Source organism: Camelus dromedarius, chromosome 8 (genome assembly GCF_036321535.1).
Source record: "Camelus dromedarius isolate mCamDro1 chromosome 8, mCamDro1.pat, whole genome shotgun sequence".
In the NCBI taxonomy this organism is placed as follows: Eukaryota; Metazoa; Chordata; class Mammalia; order Artiodactyla; family Camelidae; genus Camelus; species Camelus dromedarius.
In genome coordinates, this window is record NC_087443.1 from 9283865 (window position 1) to 9302163 (window position 18299).

The 18299-nt window shown below is 41.1% G+C and overlaps 1 pseudogene; it reads left to right on the forward strand.

Annotated features, from left to right (window-relative positions):
* LOC135321891 (formin-2-like) overlaps window positions 1–18299 on the forward strand; it is a 58937-nt pseudogene that overhangs the window by 11738 nt on the left and 28900 nt on the right.

Genomic DNA, 18299 nt, shown 5'->3' on the forward strand with positions numbered 1-18299 from the left:
CTATATACATAGGTAATATATGTGTTAAATTAATTAATTTTATTTAATTTTAAAATTTTATTTATTTATTATTGAATACAGTCAATTACAATGTGTCAATCTCTGGTATACAGCACAATGTCCCAGTCTTGCATATACGTATATATATATATATATATATATATATATATATATATATATTCATTTTCATATTTTTTCCATTAAAGGTCATTATAAGGTATTCAGCATAGTTCCCTGTGCTATACCAAAGAAATATTTTTTTAAATCTATTTTTATATATAGTGGCTAACATTTGTAAATCTCAAACTCCCAAATTTATCCCCTCCCATCCCCTTTTCCTGGTAACCATAGAATTGTTTACTAAGTCTGAGAGTCTGTTTCTGTTTTGTAGATGAGTTCATAGTGTCCTTTTTTTAAAATTCCACACATGAGTGATATGTGGTATTTTTCTTTTTCTTTCTGGCTTACTTCACTTAGAATGATGATCTCTAGGTCCATGCGTGTTGCTGCAAATGGCATTATTTTATTCTTTTTTATGGCAGAGTAGTATTCCATTGTATCAATATACCACAACTTCTTTATCTAGTCATCTGTTGATGGACATTTAGGTTGCTTCTTTGTCTTAGCTGTTGTATACAGTGTTGCTATGAACATTGGGGGTGCATGTATCTTTTTGCATTAGAGTTCCCTCTGGATATATACCCAGAAGTGGGTTTGCTGGATCATATGGTAAGTCTACTTTTAGTTTTTTGAGGAATCTCCATACTGTTTTCCACAATGGTGTGCCAGACTGTGCTCCCACCAGCAGTGTTGGAGCACGAGGTAACCTTATTGGGTCAGTTTATATGACTTTTCTTCCTGTCTCTACGCATGCCTGGTCACCAGCCAGTCACATAATACTTACTGAATTTTTCCATAAAAAATGCAGATGCCTCTCCCTGTGCTGTGTCACTTATTGTCAAAGGGGTTCCTCGATGAGCAGAGGCAGTGGCACAGTATTTCACGGGGGGACAGGAGCTGCATTTTGAGTGGTCAGTGTGGCAGGAGCAGAGTGTCACAGTGGGAGGGGCAGGGGCAGAGGAGGCATCTGAGGCAAAGATTCTGGATGGCACATAACCATTTATGGAGGCTTCTGGAACCTGGGTCTAGGAATCGGAACTCAATCCTGAGAGCAGCAGGGAACCACTGGAGGGCTGTAGGCAGAGGAGTGTGATGTGATCAGATCTGTGTTTTAGAGGGAGCATTCTGGGTGTTTGTGGAGTGTGGGCCGAGGGGTGTTCTGTGGGTATGACTCGGAGGCTGGAAGATTCTGAGATGTTGCGGTAATCCAGGAGAAGGGGAGGAACTTCTCTTAACCATGTAAGTGGTGGCGGGCCTGAATAAAGGGCAGTTCTGATGATATCGATAGATTAATGGTTCTCCAACTCGAGCGGGCATTGCAATCACCTGGAGGGCCTGTTAACACACATTGCCAGGCCCCACCCCCAGAGTTTCTGAGTCAGGAGGTCTGAGGTGGGGCTGAAAAATTTGTGGTTCTAACAAGTTCCCAGGTGATGCCGATGCTGCTGGTCCGAGGACCACATTTTGAGAAACACTACCTTAGAAGGTTGAAATGACAAGCCCTGGGGATTTGATCGTGTAAAGGTGAGTGAGAGGGCAGAAACAAGGATATATGCCCAGATTTCTGGCTTGAACGATAGGGTAGAGGGGGATGCTGTTTACTGTGTAAAGCACAGAGGAGCAGGTTGGGAGAAGTGTTAGTTCACACTTTAGGTCTTACTGAAATTGAGGATAATCTACTGAAAGAGATGTAAAAGTAATTGGTTATTTGTGTCTAGGGGTCAGGAGACAGCCTCGGGGAGAGAGATTGAGGAATCTTCATCGTGTAGCTGATACCTGAAGCTGTTACACACTGAAAAGTGCCTGTGGTGAGAATCAAGAAGGGCCTGACATAGAGATGAACATTTATGCAGTGGGCAGGGAGGAGGTCATGAGGAGACAGATAAAGAGCAGTCAGAGAGGTAGGTCAGAGACGGTGATTTTAAAAAAATCAGGTGGAATATTAAGTGATGTAAAATGTTGCCAAGAGGTCAGGAAAGAGTAAGACTGCAAAGTAGTCATTGCATTTGCCAAAAATTATTGTCAATAACCTTGCAGATATAGAGAGGAGTTGGAGTGTGTTGCAGTGGGCACTGGCCGGGTATCCCAGGCCGAGGAGGTGGGAGGTGGGTCAGCGTGGGTGTGGGATGAGCTCCGGAGGTTTTGTGTCAGAGAGAAGAACTGAGTGGTTTATGAGTGGGGAAGGAGAACTATTTTTTTAAAAAAAGCTTGGGAGTGTTTCGAGCCTGTGTAGATGCTGATGGCAAGGCTCCAACAGAGCAGGAAATGTTGCAGATTTAGGGCAGAAAGGAGAATGGGTAGTGTATGGTCCTGAGAAAGCCAAAAGGGGCAGGATGCACAGCAACCCCTGCAGGTGGGGGTTGGCCAGGGACATGAATAGGAGCACCTGTGTTGAAAACAAACATGGAAAGGAGGATTGCAGTGCTTTCTAGGTGGCTCGTGGGAAGTGAGGGTGTGCTGATGGATTCAGTGTTCTCTACAAACTGGGAGATGCTGACTTCTGCATTGGGTCAGTAGAGGTCTCTGAGGCCGGGTGGTGTGGAAAATGTTTCATTTGGATACCACAGAACCAGGACTGCAGGCTGACTAGAGGAATGAAGGGGTGCCTGTGGAGGCAGAGGTGGGAGGTGATGGGTTAATGCTGGCTTTGCCCCAGCATTAGATGTGGTAACAGCAAAACAGTGCGCTGATCTCAAGCTGATGTTTTACCCATGGGGATGGATACATCTGAAGGTTAGTGAGGGGGGAGTTGAGGATATTGGCTTGGGAGCGGAGTTGACACAAAAGTTAAATGACTTACCTGTACACTCATGTCAATTTGTTTTTCCCCAAGCCATACTGCCTCCGTTAGAGAAGGGAACACTTCTTCCACTTTCCCCATGTTCTTTTGGTTAATGGTCCAGAGCGTTCATTAAATGTAATTGGGTAATGAGTATTTCTTTAACAAATTAATCATATTAATTCCGGCTCAGGTTAATGTGCTGTAAAGAATCTTGGGCTGTTTTTAAAGATGTTTGAAAAGGATGTTGGGGATTCTTATCAGTAGATATTAGGGATTCAAAGATGGAAGACAGCCTAGGAAATGTGGAGCTCAGTATTAGCAGCCTGAGAAATCTGTATGAAAAATAAGGTCCTGAAGATGTACTTTAAATACTGCTCTGAAATGAGAACTTTAAAAATGAGAATTTTTGCCACGATGCTCCATGTGAAGGCCCTGGCATGACTAGTTCCCTCGGGAGCAGCTGCCTGGGAGGAGGGCAGTTTTGATTAGCGCTGAAGGGACGCACCTTGGGTGCAGATCAGAAATGAGTTGGAGCTTCCCACTGTCTGTGATTCTGGAGAAAGCCCACATTTAAGCCTGCGGGTAGGAGTAAGGTGCCTGCTTGTCGTCACCATCATGTTCTAAGGCCAGGCTTCTCAAGGTAGTTAGGCTGTATTGAAGGCCCTAGTGACTCCTTCAGGGGCACAAAAATAGGATATCCTTGAAAAAGAAGCATCTGATATGCAAAGCCAAAATATAACTGAGGTTGGGAACTGGCATTAGTGGAACTTTTTGGAGTCTGAAAATCACCCCATTTTGTAGTAAATATTGGTTGTATGTTGTCTATATATGTACTGAAGGTGGTTGGGGAAGAGGACTTCTGACAAGAGGAGATGGAGTTCCCAGATCATACGATGCAGAGGAGAAAGCCTTTATTTCTAGCATTCTACTGCAAATGCAAATACAACTGTAATAAGAGGTGATTTTCAGATTCAGAATAGATGGCAGTAGAAGCCAAGGCACGGTTTGAGGAGAAATCGGGTGTTATGTACCTTAGAATGCCGATCTTGGCATAATACTCTGCAAACAGGGTATTCAGGACACAGGTTCTGAGATCTGTGCACGATGTAGCAGAAGGTCTTTGCGGGGCCACCATTGGTCCATCAGTCCCTCCCCTTCCCAGCTGTAAGTTACAAAACTGAAAGAGAGTTGTCTGTGTAAGCTGACTTTCAAAGTATGTGGGAAAGCATATACTGAGAAGTATAACATCTGGTTTCCTGTGTAATAAAAAATTTACTCTCTCTGTAGGATATATTGCCTTGGTATTTAAGAACCTGTCCCAGATTTATAGGGCACCAATCTGTGTCAGTATTGTGCCAGTGCCATTGAGAACTGCTATAGGCACACCCTTTAAAGTGGTATCTTGACAAAGCAGGAGCTTCAGACTCACTTTGGACATAGCAGTGAAGACCTGTGGGTGGGTGATGCTCTCCCCAGTGTAAGCAGGAGAATGGGAGAGGGAGTGACTAGTCCCGTGGCAAATGCAGATTATGTGAATCCACATGGGTCTAATTTGGTTCTGCCAGTCCAGTCGGTAGGCATGGAGGAGAGAGTCAGAAAACTGAAACTTATTTCTTGTTTCTTTATGCCAGGATATTCATACTGCAATGATCTGTGGCATTGAGGATCATGGTAATGTTACCGAGTCCAAACTCGTTCTGCTTGTCACATGACAGGCCAATAAATCAGGAGACGAGGTGTTGGGGCAAGGAATAGCGACTTAATTCAGAAACCTGGCAGGCCAAGAGGATGGCAGACTAAAGTCTTGGAGAACCATCCTAAAGTCAGAATTCAGGCTCCTTTTACTAAAAAGGGGAGAAGGTGTGGTTGGTTGTTACAAACTTCTTGAGGTAGGAATTCTTTTTTTTTTGTAGCTGCCCACCTGGGTCAGGTCATGGTGCCCCTTTAAAACCTCTAACAAAACAAATGTTAGTTTCTATTCTGCAACTTGTCATCTTTATAGAAGTGCAAAAGTGTCAATATCCTTAAAGGTCAGAGCCTTGAGAATAGACTCTCCTGTATATTTCAGACTAAAGGCAACATATTTTACAAAATGTGCAGAGCTAGCAAAAGGAAGCCTAGAAAACAGGGCACAGGGTTAAAGCCAGATGAACAGATCTAATGTGGAGTCAGATCTGTTCTTTTCTGTTACAGCAACAAAACTAAATTGTTTCCACGCTTAAGCACTTCTCTCTTTTGCAAAAATAAGTAAGTAAATACCTCAGCAGCTGTCATGGGGGAACGGAAAGTGGTCTTGGATCTCCATACTTGTCATCAGGGGAGCTTGTTTTCCTCTTTCAAAAAAAAATTTTTTTTTTATTTGAGCAATGCCTTGCCCAGAGTAGGTCTCGGTGGTTATCTGTTTACAACAACATCGTTAATGACAAAACCCATGAACAGCAGCCAACGTCTTGTCAGTGCTTACTAAGGGCCAAGCACTGTGCTGAGTGTTTCACATGGATCACTTAAATTGATTCATTTTAATTTAAACAATTTATTTAATCCTACTTCAATTTTCTGATGTGAAAACTGAGACTTGGTGTAACTTGCTAAGTCATAAGTGGCAGAGATAGAATTCAAACCCAAGAAAGCTGACTCCACATCTCGTGCCTTTTCTTCACCTTTCATAGCCCGTCTGCTGCCGAAGCCTGTTGATTCAAAGATGCTGTTGACTCTTGAACAACGCAGGGGAGTGCAGTGGAGAATCCTCCTATAGGTTATAGGTGGCCGTCCACCTGCACCCACGGTTCTATCTGCAGATCGCGTACTACTACTATTTATTATTGAAAAAAAATTGTGCATAAGTGGACCTGTGCAGTTCAAACCTGCGTTGTTCAATGGTCAAGGGTCTAGAAACTCTGGCCTTGTTTCTTTTCCATTGTCATCACTCTGCTGCAAGTAACCTTTGTGCCGCTGGACAAATGTAATGTCTCCTAATTAGGCTCCATGGTTTCACTCTGGTCCCCCGACCCCAGCTTCTCCCAAGCAAAGGAGTGATCACATCACACTTGCTGGAGATGCTTCACCCTCACCTGAGGGCAACCCCAAAGCTCCTGTTCATGGTTCCCAAGGCCCTTCCTTAGCCACCTCCTGGCTAGGTCTGCACCTTCAGCCACTGCTCCTCTCTGCCACGGTGCTGTGCTGTCCAGAGAGCTTCTACAATTCTCCTTTTGGGGCTCTGCTTTTGGAAAGTGTGGTGGGCTGGGTCTGAGGCGGGACTCTGGATTATAGGAGTTTTTGATCAGTTAGGTTTGGGAAAGCCTCGCTCTAGAAAATCTGTTCTGTGAATATTAGTTGCTGCCTAGATGTGCAAACTGCATTTTGCCTTTCTTCCTTTGACTCCAAGGGGGTCCTACCTTTGAATTCTCAAAGAGTTTTAGCTCAGCTAATGAAAGCTGCTGTGCTAGAACTCAGCTTAATGACAGAACACTTTCCCCAGACTGCTCATTAAGGCTTTGGTCCACTGTTTGTGTATGATTGAGAAACTGCTCAGCTGACAGAGAGAAAGAGAGAGAGGCAGTTGGTCTCCAGGCAGTTGACAGAATCTTCAATAGAGCTAAGGCCATCTGTAATTTCTTATGGGGACTTTCTCTGTTTAATACTTTCATTATTCTTATTTGAAAAAAGTTGAGGTGTAAAATGCAGATATTCAAACCTAGAAATGTACTGAATAAATCCCTATCTTTAACAAAAAGTATATCAAATATAATCTTACTCAGTATTCACTGTGGCCCCAGGCCTAATCCCTGGGATATTTTTTCCTTTTGCTGCTTTCTTTATATATTTATAAGCGTGTTCTTCTGAATTTTACTTTTGAAGCTAAGGGGTTATGGAATATTGAAGTTACAGAATATTTAAGACTGAGAATAAAATAATTATGAGTTTATCAAACTTTCAAACAATCAGAGAGAAAAAATTTTCAACCTCTTTAATAATCTTGTCTACAGGGTATGTATTCTAGATTAAGAAGTTGTTATGGAATGCATATACAGATAGAGATAAAGTTATTTTTATAGGTTTATTTTTACACATTTTTTATCTTTACCCTTATCACACATACCAAGTATTTCTGATTTGATTTGTAAGCGATTTAGTTGTACCACATAATTGTTGGTACACACATTTTCTGTGTATGCATAAAATGAGCAAGGTACTATTAATGTCAGATTATTCCATTTCTTTTTCTGCTAATGCCAAGCATTTCTACTACATTTATTCTACAGCATTTATTCTATTGCATTGTTAATTTTTATTCCCCTATTTGTGCAGAAAAGAAATTAGGTTGCCATTTCTTCTTGGCATGTCTCTATGCTCAGCAAATATGGCCATTGAGGTGCTAAATTTCAGTCAAAAATAGAACTCAGCTTCATTTTGAAAGTTTCTTTTTATTCATGCACAGGGATCCAAGTATCAGATGTGTAGCTCTGCCCTTTTCTGGTCATTTCAAATTATGGAAAGAGAATTCCCAGAATGGGATCGCAGTGATCCTTTAACAATGTGGGGGTGAGGGTCTACCCTCCGATAGTCTAAAAGCTGCATATAATTTATAGTGAGCTCTTCATATCTGCAGTTCAACAAACTGGTAGTACTGCAGTATTCACTGTTGAGAAAATTTGCATGTAAGTGGACCCATGCAGTTCAAACCCATGTAGTTTAAGGGTCAGGTATAATTTCCAAGTTTACAGAGTGACTGGAAGACATTTTAAAATTCAGCACCACAAGATATACTCACTGGAAAATTAATTGTAATAGTTTTGATTTTTAAAATTAAAAAATTTTGTTCATTTAGCAATTTTTTTTAAAATTGGAGAGAAATGGAAGCTGCTTTCTACATTGCCAGGAAAATAGTAACTGTAGTTTTCTTTCTCCAAGTACAGATGAAAACAAATATGGATACAGTTAAGGATATAATCATATTGGAGAAAATAATCCAATATTTTGAATGGTGATGTTGATGAAATTAAAGGTTTCTTGTACTCTTATGACCCAGTGCTTTCTCAGTTAAAGCTCTGGATAACTCCCTTCAGCTGAGTTTTAGGTTAAACAAACACACCTTCCTATTTAGATAAAACAATTTTCACTAAGTTGAATTTACTAAACGACTATGTCCTTTAGCTAAAGGATTAACTTTTATTGAAATATTATTTCACTTTTAAGGAGTTTATGTCAAGATATAAAGATCATGGACTCTTACAGATGTGATGGGCTACAAATGCAGATTAAGGTCAGCCATCCATCAGACATGGTCCATGCAGTACTGACGGAAACCGGTTAATCTCTTCTGCACCCAGCATAATATGACCACTGATTAAACAAGACATCAGTTCATCCCATGTTCCCCTTAGTTACAAACAAGAAGCAGTGTCTTTAAGTGTGAGGAAAGTTTTCACAAGTTAAGACCAAGCAAAACACAATTAAGGCACATCCTTCTCAGAACCTTGTTGGATTATGACTTTAATTAATATTATTGTGATGTTTAATCATAATTTGATATTAAAGTCCATCTAAAGAGTACTGCCCTAGGTGATGAAAATTGATTTTGTTTCTAAACTCTTACTGTGTTACCTCACTGGTAAATGATGTCCAACTCCATGACCTCTAATGATCTTAAATAACAATAACATTTTCTGAAGTCCTTACTTTGCTAAGGATTTTACATATGTCATTTGATCATTATAACACCTTATAACACCCCTGGGAGGTATTAATTATTAATATCTATTTTAGAGAGAGGGAGACTGGATATTGTAATTAGTAGGAAATGGTTCCCATCTCAGTGTGTTGAACTCTGAAATGTCTGCTCTTAACCACCGTCACTGTTATGCAGAGGTCTTTGAATGTGTTTTAGAATCGTTAGTCTATGAATACAAACATAACAGCGTTTCACAAGTATGGTCAAAGGCAAATGCACAAGTTCTAACAGGAACCTTCCTTTGTTAATAACTTCAGAAAATAAGTAATATGTTGTAGAAACAAGACTGAGCTAATAAACTGTCTTCCCAGGGGACTGTACATGGATCATATGGATAAACTGGTACATTAGTATGAGTGCTTGGTCTTTAGAAGTGGCTTGTTGAAGCCTCTGTGTTGTGTAGTGATGTTTGAGCTCTGGAGAGTGACGTGTGAGCACAGGCCTTGTCTTTGAACGATGGTGATAACAGCTGTGGCCGTGATGGCGGTACAGTCTGCTCGCTGTCCCATCAGTTTCCCTGGAAGCACCATCCACACCCTCGTGTGTAAGTAGCAGAGCTCATTATGGATTTTTACCTTACTTCCAGGCTGCTACTCATGGTCAATGATAAATTTTAAGTCTGACCCTTTATTTAAACTTCTTTTTCTGAGAAAGAGACTCAGCAGGCAGCTTTAACATATGTGCTGCTTCTGCTTGGTCTCTGTTTTCCTGAAGCAAATTGTCAAACTTCACCTTCAGCTAAAACCTTTGAGAAAATCTAGGCTGTGGTGTGTGAAGCCTGGATTCCGAGGGAGGGGAGTTCTGCCTTGAAAAACCACAAATGCAGTTTCCTGCAATACTTCCTCTAGTGAAGCAAGTGCCATTACAGGCATTTGGATATTCTCCCCCTCAGCTTGAGGTTTGTGAGTATCTGATTATGAGACTGAATGCTAATGAGCAGAGATCTGTCTCTCACCACACAGGGGTGTGCGGTACCCTCAGAGGGACCAGCGGACTTTTGAATAAATGGCACTGGTCCAAGTTAGCCCTTGCTCTCAGCACTCTTTTCTTATTTCTTCTCAAGGGTGGTTACCACCGTGAGCCTTGACATTTACTCACACATCACACTCCCCTCCATCTAATTCAGTCCTGATCTGTCTCCTCCAGGCCCCGTCTGAACCTACGTGCCCTTTTGATAAACTGAGCTACTTTTTTCCTTCAAAAAATTCCTTTTACTTCTTCCCTTAACTTAGAGTTGGTTTCTTTTTAATCAGATCACATGTTTTTGCAATCCATACCTTTGTTGGATCACTTTGGATCTCCTAATCTCACAGTGCCAGGAATTAGGGGTGTGTGTTTGATTAGTCCCTTCACTTCCCCTTCCCTGCTCATTGTGACTCACTTTTACGAGGACCAGGTGTGATTTATCTCACAGAGGGCTCCGTGTCCTGTGAAGTTAGTGCACAGCATGACTGTATCCAGGATCTCCACTCTCCCCCTTCCCCCTCCCTCCCCCTCTTCCCCACCTTTACTCTCCCTGGTCCCCACACTACCCCACCTCCCACATACCCCATAATTGTGACCCCTGCAGCCAACCAAGGGGGCTTGACTCCCCCACATAGCCTCCCAGGACTGGGGCCACCAATCTGTGGTTTCTACTGCTCACTCTGCATGGAGGCGCTCCACCCATATGATCTCCCTTGCACTCAGTTCCCTCCCAGGAACACAGGTCCCAACCCCATCACTTCTCTTCCCTTCCTACACGATTACTTGTGTATCTTTCTGACAGCCTTGGTTGTACGCCAGTCCTTCTGCCATTTTCCAGTTAGCTTTTCAGTGAGATTTGTTCCACATGTAGACGTATGTTTGATGTGTTCACCAGGAGAGGTGAGCTCCACATCTTCTTATTCCACCACCTTGACTGAGCCCATTTCAGCATTTCAGTAAGACCATTCCAGTATCTTATAGATTCCGATGACACTGACTCCTTAAGAAAAATAGCCTATTTACTGCTTTCTGTTGTTAATCTATTTTTTGTGGCTGCTTTTAAAATTTTATTTTTACCTTTTTTCCCTAAAAGTTTTACCAAGTGTACCTAAGTGTGGTTGTCTCTATATTTATTCTTCTAGTTTTCATAGGGCTTCATAAATCAGTGACTCGAATGTATTCTGTCATTTTATAATGGCATCAGCCATGGCCTCTTTTCAGATGATGCTTCAGTGTTATTCTGTTTTCCTTTCCTTCTGTCAGGCCAGTTGCACATGGGTTATAGTTTCTCACTGTTTCCTGTATGTCTCTTACTCTCTCTGTGGTCAGCGATCCTTTTGACTCTGTTTCATCCTAAATGGTTTCTGTTGATCTCTCTTCAAATGCACTAACTCTGTAGTCAACTGCTTCTCATCTACCCTTAAACACATCTGTTGCCTAGTTTAATTTTGGTTATTTTATCAATTCTAGAATTTCTCAGTTCTTTAATTGTTTACAGTTTTGTATTGGAATTCTACATTTTGTCTTTTATTTTCTTGAAACAATTCAATATAATTATTTAAAAATATGTGTCTGATAATATCTGATGCACTTGTGTGTCTTCTGTTATTTTTCTATTGATTTTTAGAAATTTTTTATTTGTGTCAGCATGCTTCCAGTTATTTTTTATTTTATGCTGTGTAGATACCTGAAGTGATATAACCTTTTTACAGATAGGATTTGTATTTGGTTTTGTGAGGGATCTGGGACACTAACATTCCAGGATCAGCTTGAATTATATTCAGGGATTTAGATGATTTGAAGTTGAATTTTGGTCTACTTCTAGTTTGCCTTTATTCCTAGTATGATGGCCTCTTGAATTCTAACATACAGTGAAGGTGTCAGAATCACCGCCCTCCGATCCTTTCCCTCATAACTTGCAGTCAGATTCTCACAGAAACCCTCAGGGAAAAAAAGTGAACATGAGTGTCCACTTCCTAGGTGTGTGTTCTCCCCTGGATTCTTGCTTTTCAGTTTCTCAATTTAATACTCCCTTCTGCTTTGCCTTTCAGCAGAATAAATACACATGTAAATGTATATATTCATATATATACACACATACCACACACATATATACACATATATGTCATTTTTTCTAGTCTCCAGCAAGAGTGGTTCTAATGGCCTCTTCTGTCATTACCTCAGGTTATTAATTTTACAATGCACATGCAGTTTGTATCCTGTTATTTTCACCGATGAACATATATCATGAAGAAAATGTTACAGGGCATTTGATGTGATGTGATTTTAATGACTTGCTTACTTGTACCTACCATAATTGTTTATCCGTATTGCTGTTGTTGGAAATTTTGCTTTTTTCTCTTTTTAAAACATAAATAACTGATATAAATATATTCTAATATATGAATATTTTTACATATCATTAATTTACTTTTTCCTCGGAGAAAACTCTGTAAGTAGAATTGCTGGTTCCAAAGGGATCAGTATTTAAATTCGTTGGATACTCAATTCCCTTCCACAAAATTGGCATGAATTTGCAGTCTCAGTAGTGGTAATGTCAGTGCTTGTTTTGAACACATATTTAGGAAAACACCCTTTTATATTATCCTGAAACAATTTCAAAGACCTCAGCTCAACTTTAGATTTAGTTTTCTTGATATTACTCTTAGTATTCATTTGCATTTCTCATTTTTATATACTCAGTTGCCCCTTGAACAGTGTGGGGGTCAATGCACCTGTATGGTAGAGTTGGGCCCCATAGCTGTTGTTCCTCCGCACCTGCAGATTCAATCATGCACAGACTGAGCAGTACTGTAGTATTTACTGCTGAAAAAATCTAAGTGGACCCTCACAGTTCAAACCTGCATCATTCAAAGGTCCTGTGTACCCTTCCAGGTTTATAACTTATTTAAATATGAACCAGGGGTGCTTTGGTCACTTTTTCGTGTTCTGTCTAGAGCTGATTAAATGGCTACAGTGTAATGTTAATTGTGTCAAGATTGTGGGAGCGATATAAATTATCAGTGTGAAAATGATCAAATAATTAAACAAATGTACATACTATGTTATTATAAAAGCTCGTGCAGTATGATTACACCCACATAAAATAGTCAGAGAAAGAAGAACAGACCCAGTGGGTGCTGCTGTGTGTGGTACTGATTACTTATTTTTATCTCCCCTGTTTCAGAGCAGTTCTGTACAGTTGTGCTGTAGTTTTTTAATAATTAAAAGGTCAGTGCAAACCAAAATGTTGTGAGTACAATTTAGTCTGTTATCCAGTGAAGCTACCTTTTATTCAGCCAGTCGTCCTAGAAAAAGTTCAAATGAGTTTAAGTAGAAATGGATCTTCCATCATTTCCCTAATACTAGTGTATTTGTCACCTTATTCCAAAAAGAATTTACAGTAATTAGCAAGAAAGTAAGACAGCATAACATAAGATAATAAAAATCAGCTATGAGTGAAAATGGAAAAAAAGGCAACACTGTGGGAGGAACATGAGCTGGAGCTGGGATCACGGCTAACCAGAAACACGCTTTCCGGACCCCAGGCCTGAGGCGGGCGGGCCGTGTACTTACTTCAAATATTCTAATGGCCAGAACGGAAAGCACATCTCATCTGTAAGATGAAAACAGCACAAATAAACTCAAAATGCCATCCAAGTATTTAGTTCCTCAAATGTAGCTGTGAAGTTCTAAGACAAGAACTTTCACCTGCAGACCCTCCTGCAGACAGTGCTGTGTGAGGGGATGGGCGTGCCCTGCAGGCTACTCCCGGGGGACCTTGACTCCTTCCTCAGGGCTCACACCCAAGCCAGGTCTTGAGGCCAGCTGAGCAGGTGCAGGCAAAGAGCCCTCTGCTGGCCTGAGACGCAGTCCTCTGTGCCCTCCAGGGTAGATGGAGTACATGGAAAGAAACGGGTGTGCAGCACACTGTGGGGCAATGTTTTACATTTTTTCCCTCAGTCACACTTTGGATATCTGGTGGGAGACTGTACTTCCTGGACTGTCTAGGATGCACTGACTGTATTTTAGCACTCAAATATAGATCCTTGGGCCTTGATGGACACTTGAGCTGGGGTGGTGCTGAGGGCATCTTAGGAAGTGAGGAACCCAGACTGATTGTTCCCACATGTGTGGACCGCCCATCTCCACCTACTGACGAGTCATAGGAGTGTCAGTGGGAAGATGGGAAGGGCACCATGCCTCTCAGAGAGTCATTAGGATTCTGCTTTAATAAACAGACTGAGGACAATGAAATTTTCTTGTATGTAGATAGCACCATCAAAAAAGTGTTAACCTGAAATATTTTAAGGTGACAACCAAACCCTCATCTTCACTAGAAGGATCTCAGTGCAGCACTCTTAGAGTCCCTGACTTTGATCATCATGATTTTCTTGTGGGCCCTCTCAAATAGAGTATTTGTGGATTATAGCTGAGTTATTTGGGGGGCTATTGTTTATAGGCCAGTTAAAAGATGGGGAAATATCTGCTAAAAGAAACCATTTTTTCTTTTTTGAAATAGCAGGCTTGTGAAATATTTATGCCACTTTTAGATTGTGATTTTCAATCTTCTAATCTGCCTATGGTAGAAAGCTTGTATCTGTTTTCTTTACAGTAAGAAATGATCCAGTTCAACAAAAGTCAAACATTTAAGAGTTTAAGAAAGTGCAGTAGTGCCAGGGAAAAATTTCCCTGCTTTAACTCAGATGTAAAACTGTGGTTTAATTTGTTAAAAGACAATGTTTATTGATCTTGACCCGTGTAGTTCCTTGATACTCATTGTGTATCTGTTATGTATACAGAATAACATCCAGGGGAGAATAAGGGGACATAGGATATGGTTGGTAACTGGTGGCAAGGAGCTTATATATCGTACTTGGGAAAATAGCAAATACATTTCCAAAATGTTAGAAAAACAATAGAGAAAAAGACAAACATGGATGATTGAGGAAATACCACAGGGAATTACTCACTGAATTCAAAACTTAGTGACAGTCAGCACAAATGCCAAGGAGACTTTGCAGACTAAAGTTTGATCAACTAGCTTCTCATCATAAAGCAGAGATTTGGTGCTGGTTCTGTGAAGGTGTTTTATATGTATGATGACAATTTTGAATTCCTCTAAAAAGGAGTTTTTAAAGTATAAGAAATATGTGACTATTCTAATCAAACAGAGATGAAAGAAAATCAAAACAAGTGGTAATCACGGCGGTTACACGTGCATAAGACCGTGTGGTTTTCCTGGCTCTTTCCACATGGCATTTTCTCCCACCTCACACCAATCTTGTAAAAAAGACCAGAGCAGGCATTTTTCCTGAATTACTGGTGAGAACACTGAGACCTCACAAAGTTATGAGACTTGTCTAGTGTGCAGCACTGATTATATACCAGGAGTTTTGTCTACTCCGTATTTCTCTTTGTATTGTAAAATCGCCAGTAGGTTTAGAGATAATGGATTGCTTGATAACGTTGCTTTCCATTTGATACACAAAGTACCCCTTGGTAGTTTGTTAAGTAAATGAGGAAAATGAGATTACCAGCTACAGCCACTGCTCAGATTGACAAGCCATCTCTTTTGTCAAAAAACAAAACAAAACAAAGCAATTATCTGACAATTGTGTTAATTCAATGAACATGAGGTGGCTTTTATGAAGTCGTGTTAACATTGCCAAATACTAGACCTGTGTACATTCCTCATGTGATGAAGGAGTTTTCAGTCAATTGGAAGGAAGCTGAGATGCATTCAGGAAAGTGTTAAGCCACCGTTCTGGACAGCACGCTGTGAACTGTCAGAATGAGGGGAGGCAGGCGTGCTGGGTCAGCCTTGTGATTCAGGAGCGGTGAGGTGAGGCATCAGCTCAACTTCATAACTGACCGGTTTCCGTGAGTGGGGAGGACTAGGGAGGGCGTGCTGGTGGAGTGGGGCTTCACTTAGGAAACACGGACAGATGAATTTGGGAGGATGATTGGAAGGAACACAGAAACATTTAAAGGACAAGTTGAAGAGTGGACATTGGATTCTGTAGAGGTTAGAGAGACATGCAAGAAGTTTGTGTTTTGCTTATTTTCTGCTAGTGGAGCCGTAGAGTGAGGGAGAGGATTTGAGGTTTCCATCACAGCACTGAAATGTACCCCAGTCCTGGGCTGTGACTGCAGGCCTGGAGCGCTGGCCGGCGTTGCTTTTGGTTTCCGTCAGGTTGTAGAGAGTGCTTTGAGCAAACCTTGTATTTGGTGAATGATGAAATCCTGAGTCAAACCATTTATCCCCTTGGCTGCTGAAGCTGCCTCTTTTATGTGGAGCAAATGAAGTCAGAGGCTGAGTGGCTTTATTATGGGGGTGCTGAAGCTTTCTCAGTGAGAGTCCCCGTTTCAGGGAAGGTACAGCTTGCTACCCTGGCACTTGCTTGACGACTCCTTCCGTGAAAGGTTCACGTGGTGCAGACATGCAGAAGGGGGGATTCTGTGCCTAATGGTTACCAGCAGCCTAAGAGACAGCTCCTAAACCAGTGGCTCAGTGCAGCACCATCCAGGCATCAAGCCTGGACATCGCCCCTCGCCCAAGTCTTACCTTGTTCTTGTAAGAATGAGGATATTCTCTGATTTGTTTTTGCTGGTCCACTTCATTAAATTCCTTTAGTTTTACCAATGAGAGCTCATTTCTAATATCATGTTAATTAAACCACCTATTTTGACAATGAAAAGCTATTCCTGATACTTAGTATGCCAAATAGCAAACCTTCTGGTGTCAATCAAGATATGAATTCTTGAAAGAGATTCTGAAATGCTTGTCGAGGTTTCAACTGCAACCTTTCTGGCTCAATACTAGCTGACTGGGGAATCTGGGTTCTCAGTTTGGGCCTAAACTGCCCCAAAGGTAAAGCTTCAATTACCTGACCTATACATTGTATTTTACTGTGGAGGCTGAAGAATATTTTTTGAATTTCTTAAATCAATTTGTTAAACAAACTACAGAGATAGCAATGCCTGTCCATTGGTTAACTCAGTTTATTTTACAGCCTCAGTGTGGTGGTTACAGTAAACTTTTTTGTTTTTGTTTCTACCACTCTGTTATTCTATCTGCTCTACTTTATGTTGATCAAATGGTTTAAGGAGGTGGATCTGTAAGTAAGGAAAATGTCGTGAAGAGAACCGAGGGCGTGTATAACTGGGCGCGTGGATCCTGAAGCAGTGAAATCCTAATGAGCACTTTCCCGAGGTGTTTATAGGCCTCGGAGTGGCCTCCTCTGTGAGATTTCCACTTTGCTTCCTGGCACGAGGTGTAGTTATGAGCCTGCTTCTCATTCTGTCCAGATTCTGCTGGTCTGCAGCCGGGAAGAGCTTTCTTTGCCAGATTCCTGCCCGGTTCTTTTCTTCTTGGCAGGCTCATTTACTTTTTCATAGTTTCTCTCCCACACAGTTCCCAACCTGGACTCAGGATGAATCAGTTTCCCGGGCTTTTTGTTGTTGAAGGCAAGGAAGCCATTATTGTCCTGTGATGCCCAGCACAGCCTGTCCTCTGAATTTGCCTCAAATTTTTAACAGATTTCAAAGGGACATCAAAGTCCAGGGTATTGAAGATGCCTGGTCAGGGACCTCTGAGATTGAGTGGATTTTCTGACCTTGTAATTCCTTACAGGCCTACATGGCCTCTTACACTCAAAGAAAGAGACCTAAATTTTACCATAAAAAAGAAGTCGAGACACATGGTTATGAAAATGAAATGACTGTGTGAAAGAATGTTTATGTTATGAATCTACATTGAATAGTATAAAATGCTGTTTAATGTTGTATGTATGTAGATGCCCACCACACATGTATGTTTATGATAGAAATAATGTTGCAATATATCAGTCAGGAAGATTCCGCTTTCATGATTGAATTAAAATAGCTTAAACTTTTTGTTTTGAAATATAGCAAGATCAACTTCACACCTGGGCTGCAGTTAGTCAACCCACACGCTCACTGGATTATATAGACGGGGAGTTTCCCAGGTGAGTCCCGTCTGCTTGGCTTGGCCACCATCTAAACTTCCTGATGAAGAACACAGGCCCAGGGATGCTGACACAGGTAGGCCCCCAGGAAGAGTGAATGTTCTGAAGGTCACAGCAAGTATCTGTGTGGTGCTCACTGGGTAGTGAGTCTGGGTTTCTCTTCTAAGCATTTCTTAGATTAACTCAAGCAAAGTCACTGGGAAGCTTGTTAAATTGAGAATCCTTATGCTGCATCTTCAAGGATGCTGAGTTAGACTTTTGGGGAATGGGGCACTGGAATTGTCCAGTTACTACCTTGTGTACTTAGTTTGAGAACCACCACTTCAGGGTCCAGCTGTGGCCACCCCCCAGGGAGAAGCTGTACATCCTGTGTGGGCTGAGAGAGCTTGGAAGGGAAATTCTGGTCTATTGGCTTCAAAGGTGGTGGCCACCTCTTCCCAATGTCTCTTCCCTTACTGCTTTCTTTGTGCTTTTCTTCAGTTTTCCTTTGCCTTCAGGGATAACTGGGAGAGGCAAGATAGAGATACACATTTTATTAAATCTAAATTTTAAGGAATCTTAAAAATTATACATTCAGACGTAATATTTATTTTTCTAAAAAAATTTTGGTTTTTTTTTCTCTTTGTACCTTGTGTTGTCCTAAAGTATTTTGTGTAATTTTTTAAAGTATTTTGAAGATTGCATGAGGTTAACATCAGCTACATATGGA